A 14050-nucleotide genomic window follows, 5' to 3' on the forward strand; every position below is an offset into this window, starting at 1 on the left:
CAGATCAAGTTTTCAGGGACACGGTGTGTGAATGTGTGTGCACGTGTGCATGTGCAGACGTGCACGCTGGCCTCCACCTCGAGCTAGGTCCTGAGGTGGGGAAGGGGTCCTTCGGGGGTGGATGTGCCGGCCTGGATTCACCCTGCCTTGGAAACAACTCAACTCCCTCCAGTCTAGTGGGAAGTATACACACACACACACACACACACACTCGTGCTCACATAGAGCCGGGCACACACCTGTCTGTCAAGCCCCACAGCAGGCACCCCTTGACAGGTGGTTCTGAGCCCCTGCTGCCCCGGCTCTCATCGGTTCCGCTTGACTTGCCAAACCCCAAACTCCACCTGCTGACTTCTGATTCAGCTCGGCTTGCCCTGTGGACCAGACAGCATTGTCTTCCTGTAAGTGGCCTCCCCTCCCAGAGGAGCATCACTTGGATTGTCCCCTGCCCACCCCACCATCCACACAGCCTTGGGCCTGCGGAATCATATGGGTCTGCTCCCGACCCCGTTGCTGTTTCCCTAGGAAGGCGGTTCTCCCTGTCTCATCATATCTCATGATCGGCATTATGGGCTGAGTTGTGCCCCCTCCAAGTCCCAACCCCCAGCACCTCGAAATGTGACAGTGTTCGGAGATGGCGATCTTTGAAAGAGGTGATTAAATTAAAATGAGGTCATACGGATGGGCCCTAATCCAGTAGAACCGGTGCCCTTAAAGGAGGAGATTAAGACACAGACACACATGAGATGAAGACCCACGGAGAAGGCGGACATCTATGGGCCACAGCTCGAGGCCTCAGAAGGAACCCACCCTGCCATCACCTTGATCCCAGACTTCCAGCCTCCCAAACTGCAAGGACATAAGTTCCTGATGCTTTGCCACCCTGTTCTGGCAGCCCAAGCAGGTTAATGATAGGAGGGATGGGCTATTTCCGCCCCTCACATTCTCAGTTTCCCCAGTGAGATGTGGACACACTGTAAGGGGGTGGAGGAGGAAGACAGGCTGGAACCATGCAACTTTTTTTCTTGGCCGCTCGGCGTGTGTTCCCCAACCAGGGATCGAACCTGCAGCCCTTGTGTTGGAACTGTGGAGTCTTAACCACCGGACCACCAGGGAAGTCCCTGGAATCATGCAGCTTTTGTCTTCGGTGATAATGAAGGTACATTCCCAGCCCCCTCCCCTGACTGTGCCTGGCCTGGGACTCTTCCCAGCTGAGCTGAAATCACTCCTTCCTCCCGCAGCCCTGGGAGGGTGCATCCAGGTCTTTACCATTTGGGGACTATGGATGGGGCTTCCCTGGTGGCTCAGACAGTAACAAGGATGGGGTGTCTGTGAATGTAAGAGGTCTGAACTCCCATCCCCAACCTCCATCAATCTCCCGCCCCCTCCCCTGGGCTCTGAACCTGCCCAGGCTTGGGGACCCTTGGGAGCACCATCCTTGAGGCCGCTTCCGGACGATGCCCAGCTGGGAGGCAGCAGGCTTCTTCCTTCCCCTCTTGTTCCAGAAAGAGACTAAGGCACCACTGGAGTGAGAAAGACACTGGACCCGCCAGCACTGACGAGAAGATTTGCACAGGGTGTGGGGGGTGGGGTAGTGAGGACCCCTCATTCTGCCATGCCTGGCCCAGGCATCACCTCCTCCCTGAAGCCTTCCTGTATATCTCCGTTGGCATCACCTGGGTGGTAAATTGTTCTGTGCAGCTCCAACTCTGGCTAATCTGGAGCTTGGCCCTGGTATGAGTGTGAAATGCAAAATCGATGTTGTGTCTCATTGGTCACCTCTGTGAATGCTCCCTGCGGGGTGGGGTGGGCAGGATGCTGGTCCACGTGCCTCTTCGTCTCTCAAGTCACCTCCAGGACCAGAGGGCAGGTACTTATTTATTCTTTCACCTTTCCAGCTGGCTTGGGATCTGGGCAGACACTGGACTTGACCACTTTCACATAGTGTGCAGAGTGGTACACACGTAGGTGTGTGTATGTGCTTAACGAATGTCAATTCTATCCTCTTCTAAGGCTTGGGACACATGCTTAGGGCCACTGGCTGGGACATAGGCCCTACCTTTTCACCTCAGCCTGGCCCCAGGTGTCTAGGAGGGCAGCAGGGGCCTTTGCTACCCCCAGATATGCGTCATACCTTCTCCTCAGACACAAAGGCCATCCTTCCAAATCTATAAATGAATCTGCGTGGAGGCTAGGGCCAGGGAAGGGGCACCTCTGGCCATCTCCCTGCCTCTAATCAAGATCAGATGCCTCCTGCTTCTATCTCTAATTGTCCCCAAATTAAAACTAATCACTTGCAAATCAGAAAGAAAAAAAAAAAGATTGTCATTAGCTTTATGAATTTGAGGCTGTGGGGTCACAGCAGGGCATGTCAGGAAGGCCAGAGGGTGCAGGTTTGTGCTGGGAGAGCGCCTGCTCACATGTGTGTGTGTGTGTGTGTGTGTGTGTGTGTAAGCACCACACCCAGTGTCTGGTGCTTAGGGATCCTTCAGCACTTACTCTTGAACTTGCCTGAATGTAAGACACAGCCACAGAAAATAAAACAGCCACAGCAAACAGATTCTAGAAAGGCTGGACTCAGGCTGACACAGTCACAGTGTTCAGGGAGAGACCTGGCCCCTTGTATGCTTATTAAGCCTCCCAGGCGTTGCCATTATCATCGGAGTTTGGACCACACAGCACTAAGCAGGCGGGATTGGGAGATGCTGAAGGGCTGTGGCCTGCATGCCATCAGGTGGCCATGCTGACGGTGCAGGATGAAGCGTCCGGAGCCTAGAACAGTGCCAGGCACACACTGGTGCCAACTCTAGAAACAGATGGGTGACACAAGAGAGGAAGCAAGAGGCGGGGTTGACGCAGGTGGTGAGGATGCTAGTGAAGCTGAGCAGGACCCTGCAGCACCCTTCTGGGTACTAAAGCCTTTCCCTGCCCCCTCGTTTCTTGTCTGTAGGAAAAAGGCTTCAGCCTCCTAGTTGGAACTTGGGGAAATCTTCCCTGAGTTCTAAAGAGCAGGCACAAGCAGTTAACGATTCGGAGAATAGAGTCACAGAGCTCCTGGGTCCTCCTGCAAGGATGAAAACAACAGTCTGATGCATGTCTTTGAGTTGTTCTGCAGAAACTAAGACTCCCCTCCTGACCCAGCTGGAGGATGGTGACTATATGCTGACCACAAGCACGCAAACCCCAGAGTGGCTGGGACTAGAAGGTTGAGATTCCCAAAACATCACCCTATGACCTCACCACCAGCCAATCAGAAGAAGGTCCGTGAGCTGATCGCCCATCCTCCAAACCTCCCTCTTAACATCATCTTTAAAGACCCTCACCTGAAAGCCATTTAGGAATGTGGGTCTGTTGAGCACAAGCCACCCATTCGCCTTGCTTGGCCCTTGCAATAAAACTTTCTCTGCCCCAAATGCCAACCTTTTAGTTTGTTTGGCCTCACTGGGTATTGGGCACATGAACTAGGGTTTGACAGCACTGGAGGCCATGTGGTCTAGAATCAAGAGCCCATGGATGGGCTATATCCAGTGACCCCTCCTAACCCTGACCTCCAGGCCCACAGGAGGGGTATGACCTACAGAGTACACTCCCCTGGCCCAGGAGTTGGCAGTGGAGGAAACTCTCCACTGAGGCCCTGAACTAGAAGAGAGAGGAGGGATGTCTGGCTGATGGGTGGATCTGATCCAGTGCAAGCGCATCATTTCTGCATTCTGAGGCCCTACTTCCCCATCAGCAAAATGATGATTTAGCAACCAGTGTACTAGTTACTGGGCTTCCCTGGTGGCTCAGACAGTAAAGAATCTGCCTGCAATGCAGGAGACGCAGGTTCGATCCCTGGGTCAGGAAGATCCCCTGGTGAAGGGAGAGGCTACCCACCCCAGTGTTCTTGCCTGGAGAATTCCATGGACAGAGGAGCCTGGTGGGCTACAGTCCACGGGGCTGCCAAGAGTTGGACATGACTGAGCGACTAACACACACACACACACACACACATACACACACACACTAGTTACTCCAAAGTGAGTGTTGGAGTAGGAAAAACCTATATCTTGAGAAAGACTTTGTTTTTTAAATTAGTGATATGTGGTGTCAGTAAGGGTTTTAAGATATAAGATGTTCACATGACCTACTATTGGGGGCTGAACTGGGCAAACTTTCTAGAACGCAATTTCAAAATATGTTTTAAAGGCTTTGAAATCATTCATGCTCCTCGCCCCAGTAACTCTGCCTTTGGGAATCTATTAAGCAGAAACCGGTTCAAAGATTTTTGCGGAAAGATATTCACCGCAATGCTATGCCTATTAGTAAAAAATTAGAGACAACCTAAATGTCCAAAAGCAAGGTATTGTTCAATAAAAGCAAATGCCTAAGCATGGAGGTTTTCAAAAAATATTTACTCAGGTGGGAAAATGCTCCCTAAATAGTTTGAACTGAACAAAGGAGGATGCAAAGCTGGCAATATGGCAGCATATCAATTTTTTATAAAAATATGTAGATACTGGGAGGAAATGCATCAAAATGCTAATGGTGGTTATCTCTGGGGGTGAGGATTATGCATGATTGTTATTTTTTACTTTATGCTTTTATGTATTTCTAGTTGTCTGCAAAGAACATGTATTGCTTGTAAAATTAGAAAGAAAACAATAAATGTCATTAAAAATGAAGGAAAGTGTTTGAAGCTGTTCCAAGAATTAAAAAATAAATAAATAAATAAGGACATTAAAAAATAAAAGGAAGAAGAATCTATGTGGTTTGGGAGCCACACAAATTCACATACAAATCCCAGATCTGACACTTCTTAGGTGTGTGAACTTGAGTCAGTTATATAACCTCTCTGAGCCTCTATTGCCACATTTGTAAAATGAGACTGTGTTGTGTTATGCTTAGTCATGTCCGACTCTTTTTGACCCCATGGAATATAGCCCTCCAGGCTTCTCTGTCCATGGGAATTGTCCAGGCAAGAATACTGGAGTGGGTTACCACGCCCTCCTCCAGGGGATCTTCCCAACCCAGGGATTGAACCCAGGTTTCCTGCATTACAGGCGAATTCTCTACAATCTGAGCCACCAAGGAAGCCCAAGAATACTGGAGTGGGTCGCTGTTCCCTTTTCCAGGGGATCTTCCCGACCCAGGGATCGAACCGGGGTCTCCTGCATTGCAGGTGGATACTTTACCAGCTGAGCTATCAGGGAAGCCCAAAATGAGTGTAACAGAATCTATTTCATAGAGTTGTCATGACTAAATAAGCAAATTACTTGGCACAGTTTCTGAAACAGAGTCAGTGATCATTCATTCATTCATTCATCACTTACTGGTTCTTTGGTTCTGAGAGGAGGGAAGTGCTGACCTGCTTTTCCCCAGAACTTGGTGCATTGTTTAGCTCCTGGCAGGTTCCCTGTCAACATCTGTTAAGTTAAACAGGACAAGTGCTGAGGTGACAGGCACATGGAGCAGAATGTCCCGAGGACCTGGAAAGTGGCATTGAGGCTGGAACGAGGGCTCGCTGTTGGGGTCCCTGGAACCCAGCCCAGGAACCTGACCTCAGCAGTTTCCTCCTCCCTCTGGGCATCAGTGTCCTCACCTGGGAGAAGAGGCTAGTCCCTGCCCTGCCTGCCACATGGGTGACCTTGGGCTGGGCAGGGGCCATGTGTGCAGGGAATCCTGGTGGGTTCTCATCCAGGCAGGGATGGCCGGATAAAGGGGAGGTGACAGCTGGGCCCAGCAGGCCCCAAACACCCCCCGCCCCCACCCCTCCGCTAGGGTAGGGCTTCTATGTACTCTAGAGCAGTCTGGGTCTTATACAAAGATGCTGAAACCCAGCCCCACCTCTGCTCATCAAACCCAGCCCCACCTCTGCTCATCAAACCCAGCCCCACCTCTGCTCATCAAACCCAGCCCCACCTCTGCTCATCAAACCCAGCCCCACCTCTGCTCATCAAACCCAGCGCCTAGTGCGAGGCTGTTTCTGTCCCTTTTCAAACTGACAAAGATGCTTTATAGGCTGGTCCATACAGGCAAGACCGCACCCGAGGTGGGACGGTGATAATCCACCCCTTGGAGAAGGAGTCCAGCAGAGGAGACGGATGCTCCCTGAGGTCTGGGGCCTGAGACAGATGTCCACCTCCGCTCCGAGCACTCCTGCACCTCCCTCCTCCACTTAGCTCTACCCCTTCCCAAAGCAGCGCCCTTGGGGCAGGGCTGTGTGTCCCCCCACCAACCTGGAGGCTCCCTGTCCTCTAGCCCCTGTGTCCCCAGCACTGAGGGCCCCTGTGTGCCGGCAGCCTGGGCTGGGCTGGGAGCAGCAGGAGCTGGTGGGGAGGACTTCCATTCAGTGAGTATGTTAATAACTCACTGCAGGGTGGCCCCTGAAGTCTCCAGTGGCCCCTGTAGCCCCCAGGGGCTCCTGCTGCCTCCTTGGAGGCTGCAAATCCTGGGGCAGCAGCTTCCCAGTACTGTCCCATCCCCGGTGGGGCTGGAGCACAACACCAGAATAGTGAGCTGGGGGAGGGGCAAGTAGGAGGGGCCCCCTTCCCCCACGTTGCCCTAAATTCCGTTGGCCTGCTTAGTCCCAGTAGCACTGGGTGATTGGCCAGGTCATTTCCGGCCATCTGCCTGGGAACTTCCGGAGTCTTAACTGAAGGATGGCAGGGCCTCTTCCCCCATATTTTACAGATAAAGCAACTGAGGGTCAGACAGGCTCTGTCATTTATAAGTTGTGTGACCTTAGGCAAGAGGCCTAACATCCTTCTATTGGATTTCCTGGCTTCCCTGGTGGCTCAGCTAGTAAAGAATCCACCTGCAATGCAGGAGACCTGGGTTTGATCCCTGGGTTGCGAAGATCCCCTGGAGAAGAGAAGGGAAAGGCTACCCACTCCAGGATTCTGGCCTGGAGAAGTCCATGAACTATACAGTTCATGGGTTTGCAAAGAGGTGGACACGACTGAGCGACTTCTACTTTCATTTTCACTTTCACATTGAAAAACTGCAAAACGAGGTGATAGCAGTCTCCTTTTTAACTATTAAAAATATTTATTAATTTTAGCTGTGCTGGGTCTTTGTTGCTACCCACGGGCTTCCTCAATTTGCGGAGAGCGGGGGCTACTCTCTAGCTGCGGTCCTTGGGCTTCTTGTTGAGCTGGCTTCTCTTGTCACAGAGTTTGGGCTCTAGGGTGCACGGGCTTTGTAGTTGTAACCCATGGGCCTAGTTACCCCGTGGCATGTGTAATCTTTCCCGACCAGGGATTGAACCTGGGTCCCCTGCATAGGCAGGTGGATTCTTAACCCCTGGACCACGAGGAAAGTCAGAGATGCCTCTCTGAGAGGCTTACTTTGATAATTAAATGCTACTGTTATAAGAAGCAAAGCATTTCAACGGTGCCTGACACCCAGCTATTGTTTAGTTGCTAAGTCGTGTCTGACTCTTTCGCAACTCCGTGGACTGTAGCCTGCCAGCTCCGCTATCCATGGGATTTCCCAGGCAAGAAATACTGGAGTGGGTTGCCATTTCCTTCTCCAGGGGATCTTCCCAACCCAGGGATCGAACCCACATCTTCTGCATTGCAGGAGGTCTCTTTACCACTGCACCACTTGGGAAGCCTAACACCAGTTAGCCCTCCTGAAATGTTAGCTATTGTTTGGGTGTTACTACCTTCGTCATTAAATGGATCCCCACACAGCCTCCTGAGTCCAGGCCCGGAGATCCTTGGAAACCCAGTGACGGGCTCCCCTTCCCCATACGTGAACCCCTACCCTAATCATCTCGTGCTTTGACAGGTGGCTGACTTGGTGCCACTGAGGGTGGGTGCCTGTTGCTTTCTTTCTCCCTGGCACCCTGCACAGAGCCATGAATGAATGAAACAACGGCTGGGGTGGCCCTATCCCAGGCCATCTCTCCTGACCTGGCCATCTCTCCTCTCCTGACCTTCTGCTTTCACAGCCTAAAATCCATCCTTCCGCTGGACCAGATACTGCAGGAAATCAGAAAGACACAGGTGAAAAAGAGCGGAGGGAAGGAATAGATGCTGGTGGATGAAAGAAGGAACCAAACTCAGCTAAGGTGGGAGGTGGGGATGCTTCTTGAGGGTCAAAAGAGGACTAGGACACCAGAAGATCAGGCAGCCATGGGCCCCCAAGGAGGTGCTCCTGGGACAGCCCCTGTGTGCTAGGACCATCTAGTCCTGCTTCTGGGCCCAGGGGAGGGCGCCTGAGGCTCCAGGATGGAAGGAAGACCTGCTGGGTACACAGAAAAGTAGGCCACAGGCCCAAGGGAACAGGGTTCTTATTGCCCTGCTTCTCCCAGGAGCATCTTCTTACCGGCCCCAGAGCCTCGATGCTAGACAGAAGCAATCCCAACGGGAGACTGAGGAAATGTCTCCTGGTCCCAAGAGACTGGTTGGGCTGAGATCACTCCTTCCCCTCCAGCTTCTGCTCTCAAGGAATCCTGTGAGCTGCTTCCCTGATAGCTCAGTTGGTAAAGAATCTGCCTGCAGTGCAGGAGACCCCGGTTTGATCGATCCCTGGGTCGGGAGGATCCCCTGGAGAAGGGAATGGTTACCCACTCGTGTTTTGGAGAATTTCATGGACTGCATAGTCCATGGGGTCGCAAAGAGTCTGACACGACTGAGTGACTTTTTCACTTTCATACATGACACCAAGGTGCAGAGCCTTGGGACCCACGACATAGAGGGAGGGTGAGAAAGGGTAGCCCGGGAGGTGAGGATGTGGACCTGCTGGGGGGCGAGGACCTTGAGAAATGGACCACTCAGACGGTGAACCTGGGCTGCAGGTGGCCACCTCCCTAGGGCCTGCTCCGTGAGCCTGCCCTTGTGAGCTGTGAGCAGGTGTCTGTCTCTTTGTCTGCATCTGTGACCTCACGATCAGAACCAGAGGCTCAAAACAGGCTCCTGAAGACAAGGAGGCCTGTATTTTCAGGCAAGCATCGCTCACCGCCCCCCTCCCCACCCGGAACAGCTCTTTCATTTACTTCTGAAAATCTGGAGGGGCCCCATCCTCACCGCTGGCCCCGGTGACCACCGGCAAGGCCAGGGCACGACCTCAGCCCCAGACCTCAGTCTGCCCCGCCTAGTGGGCCGGATGTGACGTCTTTTCAGTGACGCAAAGGCTGTGTGGGGACCCAGCCCTCGGGGAGCCCCCGCCTTCACCCCAAACACACTCGCCTCTCCTGCAGCCCGGCTTCCCCCGCTTCAGGAAGCCCCTCCCTGAGTGAGTGAGGGACGGAGCCTCACTGATGTGGGAAGGGCCTTTTCAAGACAAAGGGCTGCCTTTGCCAGTCCAGTCCTTGAGCAAGCATCAGGAGCCTTGGGCAGGGAAGAAGGGCGGACAGCCGCGGGGCGGGGATGGGCTACACTCAAAAGGAGCAAGCCTGAAGGAGGTCACACCACCCAGAAGGACCGACCCCACCCCAAGGACATGGAAACCCGGCCTTGAGCCGCTCACTGACCGACCTAACCAGACCACTGGTCAGGCTGCCAAGGAGGGCTCGGGGAGGGAGAAAGAAAGAGCAGAAATAAGGCAAGGATGGCAGGAGGTGGGGGGGAAGAGCGGTGCGGGGAGAGTGGTGGGGGACAGAGAGGAGGTAACTCCATCTGAGCGGGTGGCCAGTGGGTGGAGGAGGTGAGCAGAGGGCAGGGGATGAGGCGTGGGCATAGGACGGAGGCTGGGGGCTGGGGGCCCAGGCCCAGGACCAGCCCCCCAACCCCGCCTGACCCAGGAACCTGGGCAAACCTGTACAGCCCAGTCCGGGGCTGCAGCAGGAGCGGTGGGGGAGGGGAGCCCAGGGGAGGGGGCTGCTCTCCGAGTTACACTAAATGACTAATGTGCATTATCCTAATTATAGCGGAGCAAGCTGAGCCTTCCCACTGGCGCAGCCGCCTGCATCTCCTAATAAACAATTAGCCGCAAACAACAGAAAAAGAAAGTGTGTGTGTGTGTGTGTGTGTGTGTGTGTGTGTGTGAGAGAGAGAGAGAGAGAGAGAGCGTGTTCCTGAGTGTGCCTGCGGTGAGTGGGGGTGGGTTTGGAGCTGGGCCTCTCTCGCCACACACACACACACACTCTCCTCCCCCTGCTGCTCCCGCGGGGAAGGCTCTGGGGGAAGCTGGAGAACCACATCACTGTTCTAGCTCATTCCATCAGGTCGGGGGTCAGGGCTGCAGCCAACAGCAGCCCCCCGCCCCTCCAGAGGTGGAGGGTGGGCCCGAGGCTCATATTTAGAGGCTGCTTATGGAGAGCAGGCACTTGGACTGGGTCCCAGATTCCTCACTGATAACCCTGGGGACTAGCATCCTTGCTTTTGCGTCTGAAGGAGCCCAAAGCTCCCAGAGGCTAAGGGGCTTGCCCAGGGACACACAGCTGGGGTGAGGCCCCACCGGCCCCTCTGAGTTCCCTGAGCTCATTGAGAAGGAGCATTGGAGCCTGGAAGTTGGAGACCAGGCGATCAAATAAACTGTGTTCCCAGACTGGCACTGCAGGTGGGCATGACTTTTGCTCAGTTGCTAAGTCGTGTCTGACTCTTTGTGACCTCATGAACCACCGCATGCTAGGCTTCCCTGTCCTTCACTCTCTCCCAGTTTGCTCAAACCCATGTCAACTGAGTCAGTGATGCCATCCAACCATCTCATCCTCTGTCACCCCCTTCTCCTCCTGCCCTCAATCTTTCCCAGCATCAGGGTCTTTTCTAATGAGTTGGCTCTTCTCATCAGGTGGCCAAAGGATTGGAGCTTCAGGCATGATTATGAAGGTAAGATTTTGTTGCTGGGCCACAGAACCATCCCTAATGTCTTGACAGCAGTCCTGAGATGGGAGCCTTTTTCCTTGCACTTAGGCGGTTGGGAAGGAGGAAAGTGTGTGTGTGTGCTGGAGATGGAAGAAACTCAAGGACCAGGGAACCGCCACCTGCAAGGAGAGACCTGGGCTCCCATTCACCTTCTGCAGAATGCAGGGGGTACCAGTCCGTCTTGGTTTGCTCAAGACTGTCACGGTATAATGGGCTTCCCTGATGGCTCAGTGGTAAAGAATCCGCCTGCCTACATCGTGCTGCACCTTCCTTCCCCTCTGTACTGTTCGTTTACAGATTTTGCTTTCTCTTATTTTTTCCTAAATAATTTATTTAGGCTGCACTGGGTCTCGGTTGCTGTGTGTGGGCTTTCCCTAGTTGCAGTGAGCAGGGGCTACTCTCGAGTTGCGGTGCATAGGATTCTCACTGAGGTGGTTTCTCTTGTTGAGCAGCATGGGCTCTAGGCACGTGGGCTTCAGTAGCCGTGGCGCGGGGCTCAGTTGCTCCGCAGTGCTAACTCCTGGACCACCAGGCAAGTCCTCTGCTTTCTCTTAGACTGAAGCCTTGCTGAGGGCAGGGAGCGGGCCCTTCCCTCTGCAGCCTGTCTGCCTAGTACCGAATCATAACCAACACTCAATATAGTCAACAAATAAATATTTATTCAGCACTTTCTCCACTCACAACCCTGCTGGGAACTGCCTAGGGAGACAGAGATAAAGAAGCTGGTTTCTGCCCTTAAGGAATTTGCTGGCTACCAGCGAGACCAGACAAGTACATAAATAACCGTGCTACAAGGTAGGAAGTACTGTAAGGCTTCCCAGAAGAGCAGAGCTCCCTGGGCATGGGAAGAAGGGTCAGATGTCTACACAAGCAACGCGGGAAGAAGGAGGAGGAGGAGGAGGGATGAGAGCATAGTGTCTTGAAGAATAAGTGGGAATTCAACAGCTGCCTGGATGTGTTGGGGACCTTTCAGGTGGAGAGAAGAGTGTGGCAAAAGGGCCGGGGGTGTTAAAGGCCGCTTTGGATTGAGTGCCATGTCCCAGGGAGAGCTGAGACTGGGTGGGCATCAGGGAGCAGAGGGTTTCGAATGCCAGGCAGAGGCATCTGAGGATTTCATCCTAGGGATTTTCAAACTGAGTTCTGTGGAGCTCTGAGGCTCCGTGGAAGCATCCAGGCCCAGCGCAGGGAGGATTCACAGCCATCGCCATCAGCTTTGGTAGTCATGAATTTCCACCTAGGAAATAATGGCTCCTGCGCCTTTGAACGTCTGCCCACCATGCCATGGGCGAGGGGGAGCCGCCAGGGTTCTTGAGCAGTGGGGAGTGACACCAGGAGGTGGTGCCTGGCCCTGTCTCCCTGTCCCCTCCCCCCCATATACCCCCAAGACAGCAGGGCAAAAGCAGGGGAGATGGATAAAGCTGCTGCTGCGAGGGGCTGATACACAGCGTGAGAAGCGAGTACTATGATTAATTTCCTGAGCTTCTAAACAACCTGGCAGGTTGGCCTGGGCTCCCTGCCCCGGGCTCAGCTCCTGACATCCTTAGGTGAAGGGGCAGAGACTCCCGGCAGGCACCTTCCCCAGCTCACCCTCCTCTCACCTGATGATCATTTCTGCTCACAGTCGCTTTCCCCTTCTTCCTTCTCCCATCCCCATTTCACCCTGCTTTAATCCATCCCCTCCTCTGTCCTTGCCCAGCACCTGTTATGAGAGTGCTGAGACAGCAGAGTAGCCGAGAGGCTTGTCCTCCAGCCCATGTGCAGAACCGAGCACAGGACACTCCCTAGACATCCCCCCAAACTCCACACCTAGACCATGCTTTCCCCACTTCCGCTCACTGTGATTCACCCACCATTTTAAAAGATGCTGAAATCCCACCTCTTCCAGGAAGCCTGTCTGGGCTGCTATAATGGAATCTGAGCTGAGAGTGGTTCAGAATCTGAGCCCTCACTCAGGGAAAAAGAGCGATAATCAATGAATGATGTCTGCTCTGAGTGCCGGATGGGAACAGCGGTTTCAATGTCACATCTTCACGGTCTTCACCCTCCTGACTCCTGGCATCAGATGGTTGTACCCAACTAGACATTTTTGACGTCCCTACAGCCCTGAGATTCCAGAAGAGGCTGTACAAGGACAGAGGATATCCTCTTCAATGCTGAGTCCATTTGTTCCTTTGTTGTCCCCCTCTCCTCCTGCCCTCAGTTTTTCCTGAGAGGCAGAACCAAACCAGAACCCTGGGTACCCAGCTCTGCCTAGCGTCTGCTGTGTGACATGGGCACATCCCCTCCCCTCCCGGGGCCTCAGCTTCTGTACCTATGACCTCTCGGGCCCTTTCCACTTCGGACTCTGGACCACTCTCTCCCTGCGTGGTAGACAGAATTATCGTCTCTATTCTTCTGGGCTGTGCAATAATATGACACAGCTGTGCCCCTGCCCCAGCCTGTGGGGAGTGGATCTACTTCCCCAAGTCCTGATTCGGGGCTTTGCCATGGGATTTGTCTAAGCCAATGAGATTTTAGCAAATGACACACACAAAGAGGCTTGAAATGTGCTTGCACAATCGGGCCTTTTCATCAGAATAATAAGCCTCAAGTCGCACACGGTCCAAAGACGCAAGAAACATGAACAAAAGGAGTAACCATCAGCTTGGAGTCCTGCCAGCCAATCCCAGTCCAGAACACCCAAACCCCAGACAGCAGAAGTCTTGCAAGAAATAAATGTGTAGTATTTTATGCCACTGAATTTGGGGGGCAGTCTGTTACGTGGCGTTACCATGGTCATAGCTGACTAATACATCTTTCCTAGGTGCATGGAAACCCGGTGCTGAGGAGGGGCTCTGAGGGGCTGGCTCAGCCCCTCTGCCTGTAGACAAGGCCACAGCCTGTAGGAGGCACAGGCGGTTCCCTGCAGCCCAACGGGGGCAGCAGGACAGGGGCAGGCTGCTTTCGGGCTGGGGTGTCTCTGGGGAGCCTGGCCCAACGGAGCCTGTTCTGGATAATGCAGAAGAAGTCACCACTGAGGCCCCTCTCATTCCAAAAGGAGGCATCTTTGCTGGGCTGAGCTTTGAAGAGCCATGTGGTTCTGGAGCCGTGTGGTCTCTCTCATCATACAGTTCATGCTCCGAGGGCCTCAATTGCCCGTGTGACAGTCAGGGACGAGGGACCTGAGTCTGCTCACTTAGGGCTTCGCGGCTGATTACATAAGGAAATGCAAGCAGCTCTTTAGACAGCCGGGGACAGGGCACAGCTCTCTCAGTGCT

The 14050-nt window shown here is 53.7% G+C and overlaps 1 protein-coding gene and 1 long non-coding RNA gene across 2 annotated transcripts in view; both read right to left on the bottom strand.

Annotated features, from left to right (window-relative positions):
* Positions 1-14050, bottom strand: part of TMEM132E (transmembrane protein 132E) — a 63183-nt gene that overhangs the window by 19735 nt on the left and 29398 nt on the right. The window lies entirely within an intron of this gene.
* On the bottom strand, positions 2557-6196 carry LOC133231806 (uncharacterized). The gene is made up of 2 exons (XR_009731240.1): positions 5313-6196; positions 2557-3064 (listed from the first exon to the last, which is right to left on the bottom strand). It is a non-coding gene; the product is annotated as an uncharacterized LOC133231806 (long non-coding RNA).

The sequence above is a fragment of the Bos javanicus genome, chromosome 19 (assembly GCF_032452875.1).
Source record: "Bos javanicus breed banteng chromosome 19, ARS-OSU_banteng_1.0, whole genome shotgun sequence".
NCBI lineage: Eukaryota > Metazoa > Chordata > Mammalia > Artiodactyla > Bovidae > Bos > Bos javanicus.